This window comes from Talpa occidentalis, unplaced genomic scaffold (genome assembly GCF_014898055.3).
Source record: "Talpa occidentalis isolate TD23 unplaced genomic scaffold, MPIMG_talOcc4v2.1 talOcc4.6, whole genome shotgun sequence".
NCBI lineage: Eukaryota > Metazoa > Chordata > Mammalia > Eulipotyphla > Talpidae > Talpa > Talpa occidentalis.
The window spans coordinates 85,909,660-85,932,754 of record NW_023604972.1 but is presented as its reverse complement, the minus strand read 5'-3'; the positions used below and the strand labels follow the sequence as shown (position 1 = coordinate 85,932,754).

Below are 23,095 nucleotides of genomic sequence, written 5' to 3'. Positions count from 1 at the left end.
AATATCACTCAAAGAAAAACTGAGGATTGAAAGAAACAGGATTTGTAAAAAGAGAGGCTTTGCTAAATGCTTTTAGCATGTTAAGAGCAATCTTAGTCAACTTTTTAAAAATAAATTGTTATTTTACTTTTGCATTTATGTATTTATTATCGTGGTAATTCTTAGAACACTCTATACGATTTAGGGGAATAGGTTCACAGCTCAACTGTTATAGTCTAGAGATAGTATAACAAGGACTCATGTTTAAATTTTAACTAGAGCATATAGGAAGCATGAGGCATAGGAAAATCCTGTTCTTTCATCTCTTTCCTGAGGGATGAAAGGAAGACTAGGGGTGACAGACTAGCAATTGGTCATGTGTTTCCTGACTGCACTTCCCTGGGCTTTGTACCCAAGGATGAGAGACATGAAAGACAACATAGAAGTCAAGGGGCAGTCTCTCAGGCTACAAGACACCCACCTGAGCTGATCCCAATGAGACAGGGCATCAAGGTGAGTTCACAGAGAACCTGGAGCTTTGCTCTCAAGTTGATCTCAGCCCTCAGCTGACTCGCAGGCTGAGCTGGAAAAGCAGGCATGTTAGAGACCTCAACAGAATAAGGTTAGGTGACCTTGTGAAGACAGGAGGTGGTCAAGGCGGGGGGGAGGTGTGTCACAGCCAGTAAGAGCTATTGGTGGGCATGTCCACAAGAAGATGACTGTCACTCAGTAAATTCTAAGCCAAAAGGAGTCCCATACTTGCCAGCTGCAGAGTATGAAGTAAGGTCAGCAGCACCAAGGGTGCAAGGGACAGCACCTACGATCAGCAGATGAGGGCTCGGCAGAGGCCAGGGGCGTCCTTCCTCCAAATGACTCGCCAACCCAGAGGTCACTGAAAGGAGAGAGAGGGAGGAAGAGACTCTCTACAGACTAAGCATTTTTATTTGAAAGAGACTTTATTCTACCTGAAGGGGGTGATTAAATGATTGGAGTAGAATGATACCATTAAACTGTGTTGGCCATTAGTTAAATTTTGTTTGTCTGCTAATATCCAGTGACGGCACAGGGAAATGCCAGCTAAATCACAGTAGATTTTTGCCACAAAACCAAGTGGTGTGCAAGCTCAGTGCTCCCCATGGCACACCACTGGACCATTTGCTTTCTCTTATGCAACTGGCAGATCTGACCCCAGGGACCACAGGAAACCACTGCCTCAGAAGCCTGCTGACCATTCGCCATCCAGTTTCTGAACTGTCAGGGGCACAAGCAGCTCCAAGGCTTTCAAGACTTCCCCAACCAGGGAAGTTCTTATTAAAGAACTAGTAAAGAACTAGGCAGCTTAAAACAGCATGTAAATAAAAAAACTCTCCTCCAAGCCATTTCACCCTTTTCACTTTGCTGTTTCCAGTCTGTTGGGCACTTCTTAGTTAAGCATTGGGTCTTGGCTAAATCAAAAGGTTCTCTTTGGGTTTTTTTTTTTTTCTTTTTTCTTTTCAAACCACAGTAACTCACACAGGAGCCAAGTGCCTTAACTAAAGAATATTTTATGACAGAGCAACTAGCGTTTTGAATAAGATCATTTTGGGAAGGGGGAAATGCCAGGCGGTTTGAAGTTAATTCCCAAATACAGTACCAGTCACTGGCCTGCTGGGGTTATCATGTTACACAGAGGGCCTGTGCCCAAGCCGGGAACAAAGCTGCCCGACCCTATTCAGCCCTCCATGGTCTCAGCAGAGTCTAAAGAGCAGCAAGGTTCTACTCTGAGTCACTGGTCCTGCTGAGGAACTTATTTTTCACTAGGGGGAGAGTAACTGAAACATACAGGGTTGCCTCCATGAAGACAGGCCATGTTGCTTGGGTAAGTGATCTTAAGCACATTATATGGTTCAGTTAAAGGCTACGTGTCTCAAACCCCATGCAAAAACCTGGACACAACTCCCCTCACATGTTACCTTGTCAGCTACTCTGACTTAAGGCCAAGGTGTCTGACCCAGATGTAATCACTCCGAGGTGGTAGGCAACCTCTGACAGTAGGCCACAAGGCCATCTGAGAAGAACTGGTGGGTGGGTTTTCCAGATCAACAATATGAGGAGGGTGTCGCTGGAAGCAAAAAGATTCAGCCAGGACTGAAAAACTGTTCCTCCTTTTTCTTTTACAGGGGGAGTTGAAGATGGTTTTTAGAAAATGGCACAATTAAGTAAAGGTTCCCTGGGAGATTGCCAGTTAGTATAGAAATAGCATCTGGGAACAGGCTGGAAGGTGATTAGTTTGGACATCTTCCCACAGAGTGAACTTCTGCTCTGATGTAGAACCCATCTCCTAGGGAGGACCCTCCTCCTCCTGCCTCTTCAGGGTTGCTGACTAGAGAAAGCTGACCGTGCCGGCATGCACAGAGTCACTCACTGGCATGTTCTCCAGAGCATCGTGCTGACAGTCTCCAGAATCCTGTGAGTCGATGGTAAACCTGGATCTGTGCGCTTACAGCCTGGCTACCATCTACAGACAGGCCTCTGTGGGAATTATCCCAGCTGGCAAGAGCGAACAGGCCTGTGAAAACTTGTATGGTGTGGTGAACTGTGCATGGTATGCTGTATGTGATTCAACTATATTAGTGTCACCCCAATCAACTGAACAAATACTTCTGGCAGAACTTCCCAAATGCTTTATTAACACCGTATATTTTGCATTTCAAGAGCCAGCTTTCTCTTGGAAGACTATGAGGTATACCAGTGATCACATACAATTCCCCATATCACATATGCTTTTTATTATGGTTATAACTATATAAGAGCTAATCGCTTTTTCCTAGTTAAAGAAAATTAATTTAATCTACTGATGTTCCATTTACTATCTTCCATTTCAGTGGGGAAATTACAGCAAATGTAGAAAAGAATTTTTTTTTAAGAGAATTAATATAGCTATGAAAGTATGTCCTTCTAGACCAGTAATGATAGGCCCCTGTCTGGCTTCAACAGCAGATACTATTTCAAACATTATAGCATTTTGCTGATGAACATGCCCCACTGAATTTCTAACCATTAATTTTCTAAATTGTACTTCTTAAAACCTGACAGGACTTGTTTGGTTACTGGTTCTATCCTCTTCTGAATTTCTTCCTTCTTTTTGGTTTGGGGGTTTTTTAGCCTTAAAGGGATAAAACCTTGTTTTGTACAACTTTTTTAAAAAGTCAAATGTTTTTTTCCATTTACTTCACATCCCCTGGATTCCCAATTATCACACCTTACTGATGGCTGGTAAAGGCCAATTTCATAGTCAGAGGGGTAGCCTGTACAATGTACTAGGGAAGGAAAGCCACTGCAATGTCAGACCAGGCTCTGAACTTTGCTCTGGGACCTTATTTTTCTTAAAAAGGGCCAGATCAGATACAAACCCAAGGATCACATAATCATCTTTCTAACAATTGATGGCTTGTACTCGGCAGTCAGGGAAGACCTAAAGATACCAGACTCATGGATACAATTTCTTGTTGGTCTGTATAGGAACATAAGTACAGAGTTACCAACTCCTATACAGAAACTATCTCTCAGGACCAGGAAGAGAAAGTAATTTTGTTTTGGTTTTGTTGGTTTGTTTGTTTTTAATATAGAACTGTATTGCCAACATTTACTGGGATATATGTTATTTTTATTGTCATATTCCAGATGACCACAAATCCCAAAATGTGTTCTGTACTGAGATTTTGGCAGCTATGAAAAATACCACAAATTTGGAAGGGAAAAGTCTCCTTTCATAAAAGTAGGAGAGAGCAACAAGGTAAAGAATGATAATATGCACTAGAGGCCAACAATATATCTATTTATACCAATCTTATTAATATTTAAACTGATCTTTAATATTGAACTTGTATTTTTTACCTATATCTTATATGAAATTTTATTTGATAAATAAAACTATCACTTAACAGAATTGTTGGCTTCTTTATAGTCCATTGTCTTTGCTGAAAACTTTCTCAACTTTCATTAATCCTCAGTCACATTATTCTCCCAGGATTCTTAATCTGGGGTTCACTTGGATAGGAAAAACCACTAGTAATGGTATCTCTGACTTTGCCAACAGCATAAATTAAGATATTGTTATTCTGGGCCTCCATGGTGTTGCAAGGGGTTAAGCACAGCACTGTGTAGCTCTGAAGCATGAGTTTGAGCCCAGGCAGGTCAAGGAGCTACACACATGGTGCAGCAGACCTCTCCTGTCTCACCCTCTGCTCCCCTCAGCAGTGTTTTTCAGTCCGTCTGCCTGTTCTGTTCCTCGCTCTGTCTCTGGTGAATCCTCTCAGTCCCTGCACCTCTGGCCTGTACCCCAGTTCTTGTGTGCATAAATAAATCTTAAAAAATATTGCTCTACCATGCTATAACTGTACATAAAGATGAATTATTTTTGTTCATCACTCTTGACATTAATTTTTATAAAACCACACTAATAGATATTGTTTCTAACATATTTACAAAAAGTAGATGTATTACTAAACTAATGATTTTTAAAAACTAATTTGGTAGTTACATGACAAAATCATCCTATTATATCACCAATGCATTTAAGTTTTTCTGAAAAATATTATTTTTAGGAAGAATCCACAGGTATTGCCAGGGCTCGCATACTAAGGAATGGCATACCCAGTCGACATCATTGGTGGTGAGCTCAAGTGTGACATGGAGAAGATTACAAAGAACGAGAGAAAAGCGCTGTCCTTGTTATCAATGTCAGCTGTGCATGAGGAGAAGCACAGGCACATGCACCATATGTTTGCTATTACCGCCTCTAACACCTTTATGTTGTTACCAACTCCTATACCTTAGATACATTTACATATTTGGGGGGGCAGGAAATTGTGAGATGCAGCATGAGTTAGTCATCCTAAGAAAATACAGATTCCTTTTGAATCCACTAACGACTGTCAAACATTCTATAGGCAACGGTCATGAAGCTAATTATATTGTAAGGATGGTCTTAAAACTCAACGGTGTCAAAGAACAACAATCTGAAACGATTTCTTTCCTTCCATAGAAGTGTTAATTTTTTTGTGAAAAAACTATAATCTAAGGCTTTATATTGAGACTGCCTTACTTTTGGAGGAGCTACTTTCAATCTTGTCACATATTTTTGCAGTTTTGTGCTGGAAAAGGGTGTGGAGATTCTTCAGAAAACTAAAAATGGAAATAACATATGATCTAACAATACCATTTCTAGGTATTTACCCAAAGAACATGAAAACACTAATATGAAAAGATTTATATTCTTCTATATGTTCGCTGTAGCATTATTCACAGTAGACAAGATATGGAACCAACTTAAATGCCCACTGACAGATGATTGAAAAAGAAATTGTGGTAAATATACTCAAATGAATACTATTCTGCTATTTAAAAAGATGAAACGGTGCCTTTTGGGATGAAATAGATGGAGCTTGAGGTGATTATGCTAAGTGAAATAAGTCAGAAGGTGAAAGACAATTACCAGAAATGTAAGGATATCAAATTGAAACATAAATTAAGATTATAACTGGGCTAGAGGAATGTTATGGGTAAGTCAATTTTTTTTCACTTTCAACTTATTTGAATTTTTTTAATTTCTTTAAAAACTCTGATACAACCTTGATCTCTTTTTTCAAATTTATAAATATATTTAACTAGCATATATATCTGAAACATGACTATGAAGAAAACTATCATATTTACTGTGAAACTTTGAAATATTAATATTTTCTTCAATATTTTCTATAATGATCACATATTTATTTTACAATAAAAAGAACAATTTATTAAGAAAGTAAGGAATTTAGTCAAGTACCTTCAAAAGCATATATTCATAAACATGCCTGATTTTCATTAAGCAAAGCAAGAGATTCAACAAAAAAATAGTAGTCTAAAATTATTCAATAATGAAGTAGTTAAGTTAGAAAGAAATAACTAAGGTAAGGAAGAAGATAAGAAAAGTCCATGGAAAATCCAGGAACAGAATGGCCTCAATGGCTTCAGTGTTGCTGACCTACAGCCTTGCTGCCTGGACTGTTTCTTTGAATAATTCAATTAGGTTCAGTTAGTTAAAAATATTTAGAAGACTGAAAGAAAATCTTCAGGGTGGCAGACCTGTTTCCGTGATTTTTTCATAATTTTCCTGAGGACACTGATGCTTTCATGAGACTCAGATGTCCAAAGCATCTACATCAGAACTAGTTTAGTTTTGCACTCCCAGAAATAATCTAATTTTATCTATTGCATCTTTTATTACTGAAATACTTGAGACAGAATTCTGGCTATTTTATAACCAAGTGGGCAAAAGGAACAAAATTATCCAGTGGTGCAATGGTAAGAAATGTCTGCAATAACTTTCTCATGACACATCCTCAGTTTTTGTACACATTTAGACCTTGATGACATTCATACTGAAAGAACCAATTTGTTTCTTCTCTAACTTTTTACCCAATATGTGATGAAATGTGGCTAAGAGAAATGGCTTATCTAACCCCTGCATGAATGAAAACTATTTTGTCATGTGGTAATTTGAAAGCTGTTTTAAATTTAGAATACATTTTAGAGAGTGGTAGTTAGAAAAAGCTCTACACACACAATAGACCTTTATCTCATTTCTCTAGATTGGTAGTTTTCAAAATACGGTTTCTGGAGCAGCAGCACTCCTAGTTTTGCAAATTCTTAAGCTCTACTCTACTAGAGAATGAGAAACTCTAGGGTTAGGGGTACTGCACTTGGTTAATAAGTCCTCTAGATGATTTCAATGAATACAAAGTTTGAGAATTAGTTCTGTAAGAGTTGGTCCTTTGATGCAGATTTGTAAAGATCTACTTGGAGAGTAGAATAATACGATGGCTAACATCTATAGAAAAGTTTTTCTCTCGAAGAAATTATGGAAATTTTACACCTTTGTTACCATATATTATCTGTAAAGGCTGAAAACTGAAATTTATTAGACTTCTTATGATGAATAAACAACATGGTGATATTTCAGAAGCAAAAGTATATGTCAATATATTTCCATTTAATATGGAACATGGTAAAACATTGGTCTTGTTTATCTCCCATTTCATGTGGTCATGTACTATCCCTATATACTCTATATATGTTCATTAAGTTAGACTCTTGCTGGGCCTCCCTGGTGGCACTGGGGCTAAAGACACAGCACTATCAAGCTATTTCCAGTCACTGCAACATGAGGTCAATCCCCGGCCAGGAAGATAACCCACATGGCGCAGCAGACCTCTCCTGTCTCACCCACTGCTCCCCTCAGCAGTATATTTCAGTACATCTGTCTGTTCTGCCCCCCACTCTGTCTCTGGTGAATCCTCTCCCCCTCTAAACCTCTGGCCTACACCCAGGTTCTTATATACATAAACAAATAGATCTTTAAAAAAAAAAGTTGGACTCATGCTCATGCCAAGACCTGAAATCTTCACAGCTACTAGCAGTTATATAATAAGGATATTCTCCAATCATTACCAAAAAGCTCAAGATTAGAATTTAAGATGATCTCACTTAGAAACTCAAAAATAATTTAGGGCATAGAAGTGAAGAATTTGGTGGCACACAAAAGCTTTCCAGAAAAGAGAATTAGAGTATATACTTTAGTGGAAAGGAGTGAAATTTGACAAAAGACTCGTAAATTTTTAATTATACAGGAAGAATCTATTAGCAGAGATGGTAAAAAAAGGTTTTTTTTATTATTTAAATTTTATTTTTATATTCCCCATACAATTACAACCCCCTTATTTTGACCCCAATCCCTCCTTTCCCCGCCCTCCAACCCCATAGAGTGTCTCTGGTTCATAGTTGTTTGTTGATTTTGATATTTTCTTTATTATAGTTATTCTTTTTCCTGGTCCCTTATTTAAGTTTTCTAGATTCCTGCTATGAGTGAGACCATCCGGTATTTTTCTTTTTCTTTCTGGCTTATTTCGCTGAGCATGATCCCTTCCAGCGCCATCCATGTTGCTGCAAATTGCATGTGTTTATCTTTTTTGAATGCTGAGTAATATTCCATGGTGTATATGTACCACATCTTCTTGATCCAGTCATCTATTTTTGGGCATTTGGGTTGTTTCCAAAGCTTAGCTATTGTAAACAGTGCTGCTATAAACATAGGGGTGCAGGTGCTCTTTGGAATTGATGTTTCTGTGTCCTTTGGGTAAATTCCTAGGAGTGGAATTGCTGGATCATATGGAAGTTCTATATTTAGTAGGTCAAGAAATCTCCACACAGCTCTCCATAGTGGTTGGACCAGTTTAAAAGTTTTGTTTTGTTTTTTTTTTTTCCGCCGTAGAGTAATCTCTGGGATGTTCAGAAAATATTTCTTTAATCATTAAAGCAGAGATTAAAGTTTTATGTTCTCTATTTGACAATTGCATGTTTGCAATTTGGATAAATCTCTGTGAGGCTAGTTCATCTCTGCCTGTCAAGGCATCAGCTGTGATGCCTTGAAACCTGAAGGTTAGAGTTAGTCAAAACTCATTTATTCACATATCTGACCATTGAGCCTAATTGTTGGTTAAGGTTTTAGGTGGGATTGTTAACCAAACACTTATCTGTGTCCTTATGCACCCTGAGCTTCTGAGGGTGAGTGTTGTTAGAGGGATTCAGGTAAAAGCTGCATTACCTTTTGCAGCCCTGTCACCAAGACAAGACTGGCAAGACTTCTCCCACACTCTACTAGTCAAAGTAGACACCATTCTTCCCATGATCAAGGGCAGAGAATGTATCTCCATTATTGATGACCGAGTGCCAAAGTTCTGGAAGAACATGTAGGGCCAGAAACAGAGCAATGGCCTCTTTTGCAGAATATAATATGCCACAGTCCTCTGGCCACAACAACCCATATTCTCTCTCTAGACTCAAGGGTGAGCCAGACTTCAGATGATTTCAACCTTTAACCTTGGAGCTGACCCATGGTACCAAGCTGACCCTTGGTACCATTTGCCAAGCTGCAGATACACGGGCAAGATAAACGTTGGTTTGTTTTAAGTCATTATGTTTTGGTTTAGTTTGCTGCACAGGAATAGTTAAGTGGAATATATGTTCTCAGCTTTTTCCCCTGGCTAAACACAGGTAAGAGACACAATGGCACAGAAGAGATTATTCAGCTCAACCAGATTTTTTAAATGGTAGACTGATCCTCAAGCTTTAACTCATTCTGTTTTTAGAAAGCATTTTGGAATACAAACAAGTAAGAGTCGTATCATTATAGTCATAACCCTGGATTCACCTGAATTTATACAAAAATAACATGTTAAAATTTTGGTACCTTACCAATTATAAACACACTTCACAACTAATCATACTCTGACTGTCCTGGATACTCTTGGGGTAAATGGTGCTTCAAAAACTTTAATAATGACCCCAAAATTAACAAATGAATGGCAAAACTTGAATTTAGTTATTTCTGTCTTTCAAGAAGGTTCACCTACAGTAGCTTGCTACTGGAAGGACAAGAGAATGTACAAAAGGAATGGCAAATGGAAATATCAATAAGCAACTTTTCCTGTTCACACTGAGAGGTGATAGAGGAGTCATCAGTCACTCACTTTATCACCAGACACCTAGTCCATTGGGCAAGTTTTTCATAAGTAAAATGACCATATTTCTAATTGGGCCTAGCAGAATCTCAGGAATTCACATTCTTCCTAAACAAAATATTGAATAATAATGTATGTGTTCATAATATTTGTAAGTAAAGTGTTCTGAAAATATTTTATGGATTTTGGGATGTCTTTTGATGTCCCTGTTCAAATCTCTGGAACAGTTCCTAAGAGAATGGATCTGGATAATGTACTTTACATCCCAACGGATATTCCCAATCTGGAATAAAGTCATGGGAATCATGTTTGCCCTGAATTCATCATATTACACTCTGTTAACTGTCCTCCTCTTAACAATCTGACTCCCTGCCAGTTATAACACTACATCTGTTGGTTACAACTGGGCAGTAAGTAGAATTTTCACTAAAAGCACTCCATATAGTTTCCCAATGATCTCCACTGCCACTTTTAAATTTGGCTTCTAAGTGCCTTGTAAAATTAATTTGCCTGCTTGAGATTTCATACTTCATTTATCACAGGATGCTGTAGGAAGAAAGTTTTTGCCCAAGTTTCTGTTGTCTGAGGAATACTGCCTTCTCTTTAGCCCAGTCATCTTGCAAAAGAGCCCAAACTATACCACTTCCATTAAAATACCTTACCTAATTGCTTATCAGTCCATCCCCATAATCAAAATATTTTGCTATGCTTTCTAACAGGAACTTAGGTTCTGGTAACTAAGTCATGAGATTTGAAGCTTTTGTTCCATTCATTATAATTTTTCTTGGTCAAGAAACAAACCCTCAAATAGGTTATAATTATATAAAATGGAAAATCTGAAGTAAGTGGACTAGCATATGTTGTTCTCAAAATGAAACCAAGGTCTTAATTTGAACCGGCAAAGATCTTATAGTTTACACATATGTGAAGGCAGTGGTCCTCACTGCTCTGGAGTAGGTCATAAAGAAAGGATATATCACATGACAGATACAAGCAGAGCCTGATTTCCCTCCGCACCCTGAAAATCCAAAAGCTTAGAAGGTTAATTCTTGTCTCCGAGGTCCAAAACCATCAATTATAAAATGTTTCTCACTTAAGGATGACTTTTATTATCATGAGGCTCCATATACTTGGAAGCACTAAAAATCCATGTTCATAAGATATATGACTCTGACCTGCTCACAGATAGAACAGACTTGCATGTGTGTATGTGTGTATGCATACATGTTTGATAATAATGCTTAACACAATTTCTCAATTTTATGAAACAAAAGCAAGCCATCATTTGCATTCATAAAGAAGTCCTTCTCTCTTTTTCACCAAAACAGGGCTTTTTAGACAAAAGGTACAGCATTCCTCTGTGGCTGACCCCTGCTAGAGAACAGTCATCATTTTAAGAGTGCTGCCAACTAAGGGAGGTGAGTCTAGTTGCCCAAATCAAAAGGACTATATCCCAGAGAACTGCTTTACTGTAACCGGCCTCTTGCACATTACCTAATATTAGTGAAGAGATATAAATTTGGAGTATGTAAGTGACTAAAATGGAAGTAAACTGAATAATTTGGGGTTTAGCCACAGATATTGAACAAGCCTGCTCCAGCTGGTGTGGCCTGCCTGCCTTGTGTTGCCAGGAGCCTATACCTGTTGCAGGTAGATTCACACCTGAACTCTCCCTGCTGTGAACTCTCCCAGTAGGCTACCCGATTGATTCAACACAAAGATGCCTAGGATTCTGAGCCTTTTCCCCTGGCACTACAGCTCTTACCAGCACAGCACATGGTACCAAGCAGGCAAGGGCCATGAGTATGAGAAAAGTCACAGTGTAGAGGATCTTCCCATGTATCTCGCCAAGAAATCTCACTCCCAGCATTCAAGTATAGGTAGCTTTGAGATGAAATACAAGAATTAAAAATGAAAGAATTTTAACTGGTTTATTTAATTTACAACTAAAAAGTGAAAGCTGTTGAAAAAACGAGTATCATGTAGATAGGCAGAAAGCAAATGAGACATAATTAATGATTTCTTATGTCTCTGACCAATGAGATATCAACTTGACTATGGATAAACACATCTAATTCCTGAGTTTACACAGTGGCTATTCCCCAAAGGTTTAGAACTTCTGCAGTGGGCCTCCTTGGGGACAGAAACCATATAAATTCAATGTTACATCTCTAGAGTTATGAGTATAGTACCTAGCAAAGGTGCTCAGTAAATATCAAAAGAATAAAACACTATAATTTCAGATCAGTGTGTAAACATGCTTTAAGGTCATCCTAATGTTACAAACCTGTTCCTTAACTTTATGTGTATGATTCCCTGAAGTTCATTCAAGTGATAATTATTGAACCAATATTTTTTATTATCACCTGTAAGGAAACAATTAAATGGTCTTCAGACTCCTCCCCCTTTACCCCCTTTTCAGATCTTTACTGCTTAACTTGTCATTCTTGGTACAACAGTAGAGTTAAAAGTATAGGAAGGGCCTCCCCGGTGGCGCAGCGGTTGAGCGCTGGGTTGCGAAGCTGCCCACGGCCTCTGCAGCACCGGTTCGATCCCTGGCTGCTCCCAGGCCACTTGAGGAGGGTCCCACATGGCGCGCAGACCTCTCCTGCCGCCCGCTGCTCCCCTCAGCAGTGTACTTTGGTCCTTCTGCCTGCTCTGCTCCCCACTCTGGCTCTGGTGAATTATCTCACCCTCCCGCACTTCTGACTGTACCCAGTGCTCGCATAAATAAATAAAAATTAATCTTTTTAAAAAAAGTATAGGAAAATACTTTTCTCTGGGTAGTAAAATTAAAATATAAGTTGCAGTTCTTGTCCAGCGGCTGTGTGGATAAAAGAATGATGTTTAAAGTGAAATAGGACAAACACATTGTTAGAGAGAGCTATTTTTTCCTAGAGCTCATCCTTTTTAGAAGCATTTTACTACAATCCTTCCCTTTTTCAAATCACAGTGACAAATAAGTGTCAGTTCCTAGAGGGCAATAAATATTTTAGAATGTAGAAAACTATCCATTATGTAACATGCAATACAGTCTATGCCACTATCTACAATGTGGCTGATGCTAACAAAGAAATCGCCAAAATGAAGAAGAAGAACACATCCAATGACGGTGTCACATCTTGGAGGAGACCTGGGACTTTCTTAAGTGGGACCCAAGAAGCCAGAGCAAAAGCATGGTCAAGGGTAACAAACCGCTAGGGCAGCTTTAGAAGAAAGTACTGGTTAGCAAAGCACAGAAAGGTTAACCCAGCATTGATCACAAAGGATAACATCTATCTTATAGAAACATATATATTTTTCAAACTATCCAAAATAGTGCACACCATTATACAAACATAACAGATGTAAAAAAGGAAAAAGAAGGATATGAAGTGTAATCTAAACAAGAGTAGCTCTAGTAGCTAAGATCGAAAGCATTGACAGGGAAAGCTCCAGCCACTTTAGAGAAGAGACATTAATATTACAAGAAAGTCAGCCCAGTGAGCACTAGATGAAGAAGGATGTCCCAGACCAGGACCAGGACCAACACGAAGCTGCTCATGACCTGTGGGTTGAGAATTTTACCAATTAATGGAGAGAAATCCAAATTGAAAGGGAATAAATCTTCCTAATATGCCTGTATATGTGCCCATTCATGTATAATCAATATGTATTATTAAAAAAAAAAAACAAAATCACAAAATGAATATGTGTGTGTGTGTGTGTGTGTGTGTGTACACATGTGCATGCAAGAGCTTTTGCTTCAGGAATACTTAAAAGAAAGAAGTTTATCAATTTGAACTAGTCCCTCAAACACATTCCTCTTCACATGGCAAATCTAGTCACCTTAGTGACAAACCATGATATAACAAGCTCAAGAAATACCCATGGTCTCAGCCATGTCACAAGTGTCACAAGTTCTATTTTCCACTGCCTTTGAAATTGTATAGTACTATTACATATACTGTACTATTCTCAACACCCAGGGGCTTCTCAGATCCATTTATCCACTCTATTAGGTTTGAGCACAACTGGCAGATAGCTCAGGAGTGATTTAAGAAACACTTTCAATGTATTCAAATCAAATACATTTTATTTAATCAGAAACCTCTATCCATTTCATAGGAAGGTTGGGAATACCCGCTTTCCAGTCTTAAAATACCACTTAATCTACTTACTCGATGAAAGAATTAGATTTACGTGAAAAGAATGATTTCTGTCAACAATCTCCAGGGTTTTAAATTTCACAATACTGTAAAATTAGAAAAAAGTAATCAGGAAAGCTACATAACTTACTTATTTTGCTAAATAAGCATATTAAACTTTTCTCAATTATTTTCCCTATCTTATTATTTTTCAAAATATGTTTATCCCCCCCCCAAAGTTAAAGGATATAACCAAATTTACAAACAAGATTAATTTGGAATTATAAAATCTTGCCACATTTTCCCAGTTTTACTTAATTTGATATGTAAGTACATTTAAACCATATGGAGACTCACTGCTTTAAACTGCAATGAGGTTTCCTTCATTGGCGTTGTACAAAAGCACACAGCTAGGAAAGTATGGGTGTGGGTAAAGTATTTAATTTCCCTGAAGATTTTGATGAAAAAGATATTAGAATGAGAAACAAACATCAACCAGTCCAGACAATTGAAAGACATGACACAGCTGTGCTTTTTCTGCTGCTTTGTTTACTGACATTTGCATTGGTTTTCAAAGCAGCACACAGCATCTATCTTAACCTGCATGTACTAATTTGACCCTGAACTACTTACACAAATATGTACACAAGATAATATTGGAAACCTAACTCCCCCCTACATTCATTTCCACATTTAAAAAGAGACTCATACTTAATAAATAAACTTTTCAGCTCATTAACAGTTAGCCCTGTTACATTACACAGAGGAGAACATTGTCACATCAGACAGGAGAACATTGTGTTCCTCACAAGACAGTGTCAGTTAAGCACGCAGCGGGATAGAGTTATCACACTGACTTGATTTACTTCTGCTGTCCTGCAGCAATCAAGCCAGATGGGTATAATTAGAAGAAAAAGCCCTTCTCAAGTATTACAAGTGTAATCATGGCTAACCAAATCAAGAAAAAGTGTTTCCTATGTTTGGACAGTTTCTATCAAAGGGGCATCAGAGTAAATACCCCAAGCCCCAAAACATTAAGTGGAACTTTCAGAGAGATCACTAAGACTTACCTTCAATATTTCCTGAGAAAAAGTGTAAAAGGTATAGACTCCTAAAATAATCTCAAATAGTATTCCAAATTAAGTTACTCATGGTTATAAACTGTTGTCTCTACTGGCGCATTTGCTTACTTCAAGTAAGCTAAAATTCTGTTTCTTTCCAGTTTTTATTATTCTTGATTTCTGAAACAATTTTTTTTTTCTTTTGGTGACATGTGCATGTACAACTAGGGTTTTCCTTTGTTTTCCCTATTAGGGAAGAAAATGCAGAAAACTACAATCTGTTAGTCACATTTACAAATCAAGCCCCCTGGATTCTCAGGAACATCCTGGCTCCACCAACAGGGCCTACCAACCTAGTGCCATGAAGTGGTAGGGTAGCCTGATCAACTATTCCATAAGAATACCTGGTCCCCGATGTTCAGGGGATCAGTGACATGAAAGTCAGAACTCTGACATTCACTTTCAGCTCCACCTCCATCCAAAACCTAGCAGAGGAAATTTAGCCAAGATGGAGCAGAAAATTAGCTCTCTGGTACAAACCTTCTGCTCCTGACACATAACAAAAATAGGGAGCTATACATCACCCTCTAAAAAAAAAAAAAGATACAGGAAGATTAAAATATAGCTGTATTCTGTTTATGCAAGCATTCAAAAATTCTGAATACAAAAATGTGGAAAAGTTCTACTAGACAAATAGCCATTACAGCAAAATAATGGGAAACAAAGCAGAATTCGAGGAAACATCATTTATAAAGATAAGAAGGAATACTTTGTAATAATGAAAGAGTACTAACAAATGTGAGCTTACTAGCTACTATATAAGTAGAATAAAAATGATATGGCCTCCATGGTGGCACAAGGGGTTAAGCACAGCACTATGAAGCAATCCACAGCCTCTGCAGCATGAGTTCGATCCCCAACCAGCCAGGGAGCAACCCACATGGCGCAGCAGACCTCTCCTGTCTTGCCCGCTGCTCCCCTCAGCTGTTCCCCACTCTGTCTCTGGTGAATTCTCTCACCCCCCGCATCTCGTACCCCAGTTCTTGTATGCATAAATAAATAAATCTTTAAAAGAAATGATAGACTAATAAATTAGAAATTAACCAATCAATGATCTCAAAGTAGGATATTTTAAATAATCCTTATCAGACCAAGAAAAAACTTGGATTATGTAAGATTTAAGTTAAAAAATCAATAATATATAATTATATTCAGAACAATACACTCAAAAAACACATTACCTATTTTCCAATTTGATTGGAAATTTTATAAAAATTGACCACATACTTGACTACAAAGCAAGTCTCCAAAATGTCAAATAGCCTATATAATGAAGACTAAACTTGACAATGCAATTTAGATAAACATCAATAATTAAAAGATAATTTATAAATATATCCAAAAACCCAAAAAAGCACTCCTAAATAAACCGTTGGCTAAAAGAGGAAATTAAAGCGGAAAAGAATGACAATAAACACTCCAATCAAAACTGCAAGTGAAGTGGTGTGTAGAAGAAATTACTGACCAGATTGTCTTGAGATAAAATTAAATGAAGAACCACAAAATCCATAGATGCTAGACTGAAAATGACAATTTTTTAACCCTTACATTACGCCTGATATCCTACCAGATGTCATTCCATCCACTTCGTGGTGTTTCATTACACATTTCCGTGTTACACTGTAGACAAAGAAAGACTTCATGTTAATGAGGTTTACACTTGAAGATTCAGATCAAGAGGAGCCAGAAGGCCTGAGTTTGAATTTCTGCTCTTTCAGCACAATGACTAAGGGTAAGTTATTAACTTTAAAGCCTCAAATTCCTCCTCAAAACAATTTACATATTAATAATCTCTACCATGCAAACTACTTATGATATTAAATGATTTGTGACATTTGAAAGATAGTGTAATACCTAACAATAAGTAAGAGTTCAAAAACTGTGAACAGTATTTTTATGTGAAAATACAACCCTCACTTGGTTACCTATTCTATCATTCCTACATGACTGTATGCTTTTTCAAGAGAGAAATAATACTCTGTTCATCTTTGAATAATAAATAGCACATGCTAATGCCAAATATATAGTTAATGCCAAATAAATTTGTTGTGTTAGTGAATAAAGTTAGTTAAACATACTCAGGCTCCTTTAGTATTATATATCAAAATGATTGTGCTAGAACAACAAAGAAAATTGTTAGTAATTTGTAATTATATTTACGTGTGATGTTACCACTCATTGAAGGCTGACACCTAAAATAGTCAAATCAATTTTGTTCCATCAAGTTTGACATTATCAAATAATCATTAAGAATTAAAACTAGCCAATATTACAATATTAATAATGGGTGAGGTTGGGGTTGGGCCCTGGATTGGTATTCTAATTTTAGGCATATGACATGATGGGAAAACACCACTCACAGATAAGGAATACAAAGAAAGACAAGGAGATAACTGAAGGACATCAAATGGTAAAATATGTTGTTAGAAAAAAATACATTGATGCAGTAATATTCTTTGTATTTTGACAGAAAAAATAAATATTCTACAGTTTCCAAAATTGAATGTTTCTATAAAAATTGATGAAGTTAAAATGCCACTTTTTACCCAGATGGAGGCACATTTATTTTCCTTGAATTCATCATTTATACCTAGTTATGCTCTGTGGGTTGGTTTGTTTGGGGGAATATCTGTATACTTTAACTTTTATTATATTTCAGAGAATCTTAATGCGGATGTGCTTGGCTGAGTCCAATAAAAGCAGTACCAGATAAATGAGAATTAATTTACTTTGTTGCTGGTGTGAACACCTCCTGAGCTCTTTTAATATGCTAATGTTGGGGCAGAATGAGCATTTTTTGTTTGTTTGTTTTCTTTTACTGAACCAGTCTTTACCCACTGGAATGGATTACTCAGGAATGAAATTTTTTTCTGGAGATTTTAAAGACAATACAAGAAAAGAGAAAAAGGAGAGTGAAGGCAGGAAGATTATTTCAGAACAGTCATGCTGTCCTGACCTACCTGGAGTCAGGACAAGAAGGTGAATGTCATGGGGATGGTCTTTCCAATCCCTGGACTTAATTTTTTCAAATTATTGAGGCTTGAATTCGAAACAAAAGTCATGCAAACACATATATATACACACATGCAAACACAAAGATGACCTTAAATGACAAACTATAAATATAGCATTAGTTTCCATGACAGCACATCCCAAAAATGGAAATTCATTTTAGCTCAGTATGGAATACAAACATGTCCATGAATTTCATATGCATTTGCTTTAACTCTCGCAAGTATTCTTTCTACTGTCCTGATTCCTCAGTTCTTAAATGTAATAACATCAGTGTCATTTCTGGTAAGTATTTTTAATTTAATTCTCAATGACATGGTTGTGGACTCATTTTCTCCCTTACAAATAACCTACTTTTCCACTTCATAGCTTCTTTTTTTTTTTTTTTTTTACTATGTAAGAGTAAAATAACAAAACATTTCTGGTTAGAGCATAGAACCTGCACAATACTCTATGCAAACACCTCTAAAACAAGTGAATTAACTAGTGAGTGTTTTGAAGAGGGGGAGAGGAAAGCATATATTCTTACTTAGGAGATACACCCAACAGTTGTGTTTTCAACTGTCCTTGACAATGACACCTCTCAGAAAAACTTCTTTCACCTACAAAATGGTCCCAAGATTTTAATAGCGTGCATGTGTGGAAGGAAAAAATGAAATCTAACTCTTATCAAGAAAATTTTCAAAAGACATAAATGCTTCTTTTCTAAAATACTACTGAACCACTAGTAAGTTTAGCAAGGTTGCAGAACATGAAGTCAACACACGAAAATCAATTATATGATTATATATATGATGAGCTGTTGCTACATGTTTATTAGTAATGCTAAAACACATATACTCATAATACCAAGTGCTGACAAGGTTCAGGTCAATTGAAATGCTCACACTGTTCATGCATTTTGTCTGCCTGTTCTGCTCCCCGCTCTGGCTCTGGTGAATTCTCTCGCCCTCCCGCACTTCTGACTGCACCCAGTGCTTGTATAAATAAATAAATAAATAAATAAATAAATAAATAAATAAATAAATAAATCTTTTTTTTTTTTTTTTAAAAAAGAAGATGGATGAAGAGAGACAGTATCATTTGATGAACCAAGAAAATACTCCATAACGCAAAAGTTTGGGGAGGGTTGCCTTAGTCGTAAGGTAGTTTAAAATAAAAGAAAAAAGCAGGGCCTTCCTTTGCTCACCTTGGCTCTCAATTCTTCACAAAAGTTTATCTCAATTTTTCCAGATGTTTCTAATATTTCAACATTATCTTTACTCCTTTACCTAATTTTTAAAAACATATTCTATATTCTACTTCTGTGAAAAGAAGACAAGTGATAAACTAATGTCAGATATTTTAAAATAACTCCTAGGGAGAAGTCCTAGGTTCAGCACAGGTTTGCCTAGGTCCACTTCCCACAACCTCTGCATAATCACTCCTGGGTTTACATTTTACATTTTACTTTGGAAATTCCTGAAGCCACTCCAGATTCAAATCAGATTAAATCATTTCTGGGATAGCTTTATTGCTAAGAATATTGCATTAAATTCAAATTCATATATGAAAATGCTTAGTTAATCAGAATATTCATTCAACTAAAAGTCAGTCCCACTGGAAATAAATAACCTTTTACAAAATGAGAAAAATCGACTATACTAAACCATAAAGAATATACAATGAAGTCGTCATTACTTTGTCAGTCACATAATTGGGCAAAAAATTTAATGGGCATTTATGAACCACAAAGCAGAAGACTGATGGTTACAATTCTTAATCTTAAGGTCTGATTCTTGCATTCCTCAAAGGACATTTTAAAACACCTCCTAGTTAAAAGACTCAAATGGCTACTACTCCCAATGACCGAGTTACCATTTAATACCCTTTCCTTAAAGATTCTGCATAATGAATGACCTTTATATTTTATCTTCCTATAAATAATTTCTTGATCCTTTAAAGACTTATTTAAAAAATCTGATTTTTTGCTGCAGTTTGTATGCAGAAAGCTATTATTATCACTGAATGAATTAATGAAGGAGTGAGTATAATAATGAGTTACAATGAAGGAAAGCAGGAAAACAATTCCACTTTGCTATGCCCACGGGGATATGAATCACAGACAGCAGGCCACCATGGTATGGTTGGTACAGACCCCACCCTTTCTATACCTATCCTCTGGGATGAAGAGATGAGTTTATGATCTTTAAGCCCACTCCAAAATTCTTATCTTACACTGTACCTCTACTCTTTTCCTAATTTAAAGCATTCCTTCTGAAAGGCATCACTCAGTTAAAGAGCTTCAAACCAGATGTGTGGCATGCAGAACATTCTGCCCTGAGCAAACTGCAGTCTTCATCTGGTGACATAAGCACTGGCCTTGGATGTACCCAATTTAGACATCAGAAACTTGTCCATTTGTACTATGCTATTTACCCATTATACTCATTCAATTTTCTCACATACCTTTCCCAATTATCTACCAATTTAATCCATTTAATCTATCTCTACTACAGTAAATATGTTCCCCTTTAGCATTTACTAGCACTTGGGCTCAGACTTTCAAGGGCCTCTAACAGGCTTTGTGATTCATTTATTTTTTCCTCTTCCTGTTCAATTTTGTACTTATGACTCATCACAAAAGTGGATGCTGCTGCTGTAGACAAACTCATTGGCAAGAACCTAACTATACAATTGGTCATTTAGTTCTGAAACTAGATGAAACAGAATAATGGCTGCAAAATTGATCTGGGCCACAGGGTAGAAGCCATACTTACACTTCATTCAACAGAGCATCTGCCACAGAGTTAGGCAGTGAAAAATCGTATCATGATGAGATGCCCCAGGTCTGGGTGCCATTACTGTCCTTTCCTTTATTGTTGATAATAGCAGTGCTTTCTAATGGAACAATATTCCTCCTGCTGCAGATCAAAAGGATTTAGAAAAATATCTATCATCTTGTCTGAGAGACAATAAAGTAATAATTCAATTTTCTTAGTGTTGCTGGCACCCTGACAACTAAAATTAATTATTATCTCTAGCCATCGGGCACCAGTGAAACTAGTACTTCCAAATTAAATTAAAGTGCATTTGTCTATTTTTGTTTTGTAAGAGAATTAGCACATTCTGATTTTTGGGAAGTCTGGCTCTTCCGACTCATAGACACTTCCCTTGGGTCTTTCAAAGCATACCCAACTTTCTCCTTCAACATCAACCATTTGGCAAAAAGATCCTAAAGACAGATGTTTACTAAGTTTACTTTTGCATCACCCATAATATTTCCCATGCCACCTCTTTATTAGACAGGCTTCTCTGTTTTTGTTTCTTTGCATTTCAAGAAACTATTTCTCTTATGAATTAAGAAAAGTATCTCAGCACTACAAAAGAGACGTATACATGGAATTTCCAGAATTTCAGTATTTGCCATTATGAAAAGGATTATTCTGTCCTGTGGAAAGAGGATCAATTGGTATAACCAAAATGCTGATCAGAGGATTATCAAATACATAAGATCTTTATAAGAAGACAAATCCTTGGGGCCTCCCCGGTGGCGCAGCGGTTGAGCGCTGGGTTGCGAAGCTGCCCGCGGCCTCTGTGGCGCCGGTTCGATCCCTGGCTGCTCCCCGGCCACCGGAGGAGGGTCCCACATGGCGTGCAGACCTCTCCTGCCGCCCGCTGCTCCCCTCAGCAGTGTACTTCGGTCCTTCTGCCTGCTCTGCTCCCCGCTCTGGCTCTGGTGAATTCTCTCACCCTCCCGCGCTTCTGACTGTACCCAGTGCATGTATAAACAAAAAACAAAACAAACCAGCAAACAAATAAATAAAGCATGCCTCCATAAAAAAAAAAAAAAATTAAAAAAAAAAAAAAAAGAAGACAAATCCTTGGGTAATTATGTAATTATGTGTCATCTTCACTAAAACTAGGTCCTTCTTTGATGCGGTCAGTTTGGGAGGTCAAGAGATTTCTGTCCCTAATGGTTAAATGATCAATTTCTCCCACACAACTGTGAAAAAAGGAAAAACAAAACCATCCAGTTGGCAATAGCCACATTAGCCTTCACAAGCCTGAGAAATTCTAAACTATGGATCCTGGCAGGGAATAATGATCACCTCACATGCATCTCCCCCATCCAGATTCCTAAGGGAATCTGATTGTATTCAGGGAGGCAATATACCCAGCTAACATGTTATAATTATTTGGTTTTTCTGTTCAGGGAATTCTGCTAAGTCTACCTCTGACTTACAAATTGATCGAGTAGTGATCTAAGTTGATTAAGCAGATACATACTTTTAATATTGGGTTAGGTGCTCACATTAATATAGGAAAGTTCAAAAAGTCCCTGATAACTTGTTTCTGAAACTTAGGGAAATGAAGCTGGCACTGAATACAATGAAGAGTTAGCACTTCTATCATGAATACACATGAATTCACTTAACACTCAATACTTGTGATGATGCCATTTTCTATGTTTCCTCCTTCTTAATAAGACTGAGCGCTTCTGGAAAGGGAAGCTGTGTCTAATCCATAAATTGAATAATCAATAAAAGCATTACAATGTTGATATAATGATGATAATGATAGGTGAGTTTCCCTGGTATTCAACACACCTTGTATGACTAGAGTTGAATGCAGCTTGGTCTACTTGTGTCATGCCCACAACTCACATTCAAGAAGCTCCTGCTTAATGACTTTAGTGCATGAAGTCTGTTAAATGAATTAAACAGAGAGGCCATTAGACTGAGGTGATCTAGTGCTGTGGTGGCCTATGTAAGTGAAGAAAAATATAAGCTTCTAATTCATCTGTTTACAAAATTGAAATCTAAGGACAACCAACCACAAATAGCCAGCAAAGCAGGAAGCTTGGCCAGTCAGTGATTTCCTTACTTACTTGTCTTACTCTTTTCCAGTAAGTCTCTCCTAAGCTCCTGTTTGTGAAACACTTTGCCCACTTTCAGTTTGGTGCTGCCCAATTCAAGTTGATTTTGGCTCAAATAGACTCTTAACATTCTAGATTATTCTTAGCTTATCTTTTTTACTAAGGAAGTTTTTAGTTAGAAGTAAATGAAATGGATCCATATAACCAGCAAAGATCTTCAATATAAAATTTTTAAGTGAAAGAGAGATGAAAATGGGAATCTATTGTCGCAAACCATCAGAGCTAAAGAGTGTAATTTATTTGACTAGATATTAGTATTATATATATTAGTGTCATTTATAAAGTTAAACTTCATATGAATAAAGTCTACAATTTATAATTTAGCAGGCAACACAATGATGTGGGACACAAATATATTTCCACATGTATTTATATATAAATATATATTCCACTATT

At 37.1% G+C, this 23,095-nt stretch overlaps 1 long non-coding RNA gene across 1 annotated transcript; it reads right to left on the bottom strand.

The window, feature by feature from the left end:
• Nucleotides 1–18,976: 18,976 nt before the first annotated feature.
• LOC129144729 (uncharacterized) lies at nucleotides 18,977–22,449 on the bottom strand. The gene is made up of 3 exons (XR_008549225.1): nucleotides 22,371–22,449; nucleotides 20,541–20,684; nucleotides 18,977–19,085 (listed from the first exon to the last, which is right to left on the bottom strand). It is a non-coding gene; the product is annotated as an uncharacterized LOC129144729 (long non-coding RNA).
• Nucleotides 22,450–23,095: the final 646 nt, after the last annotated feature.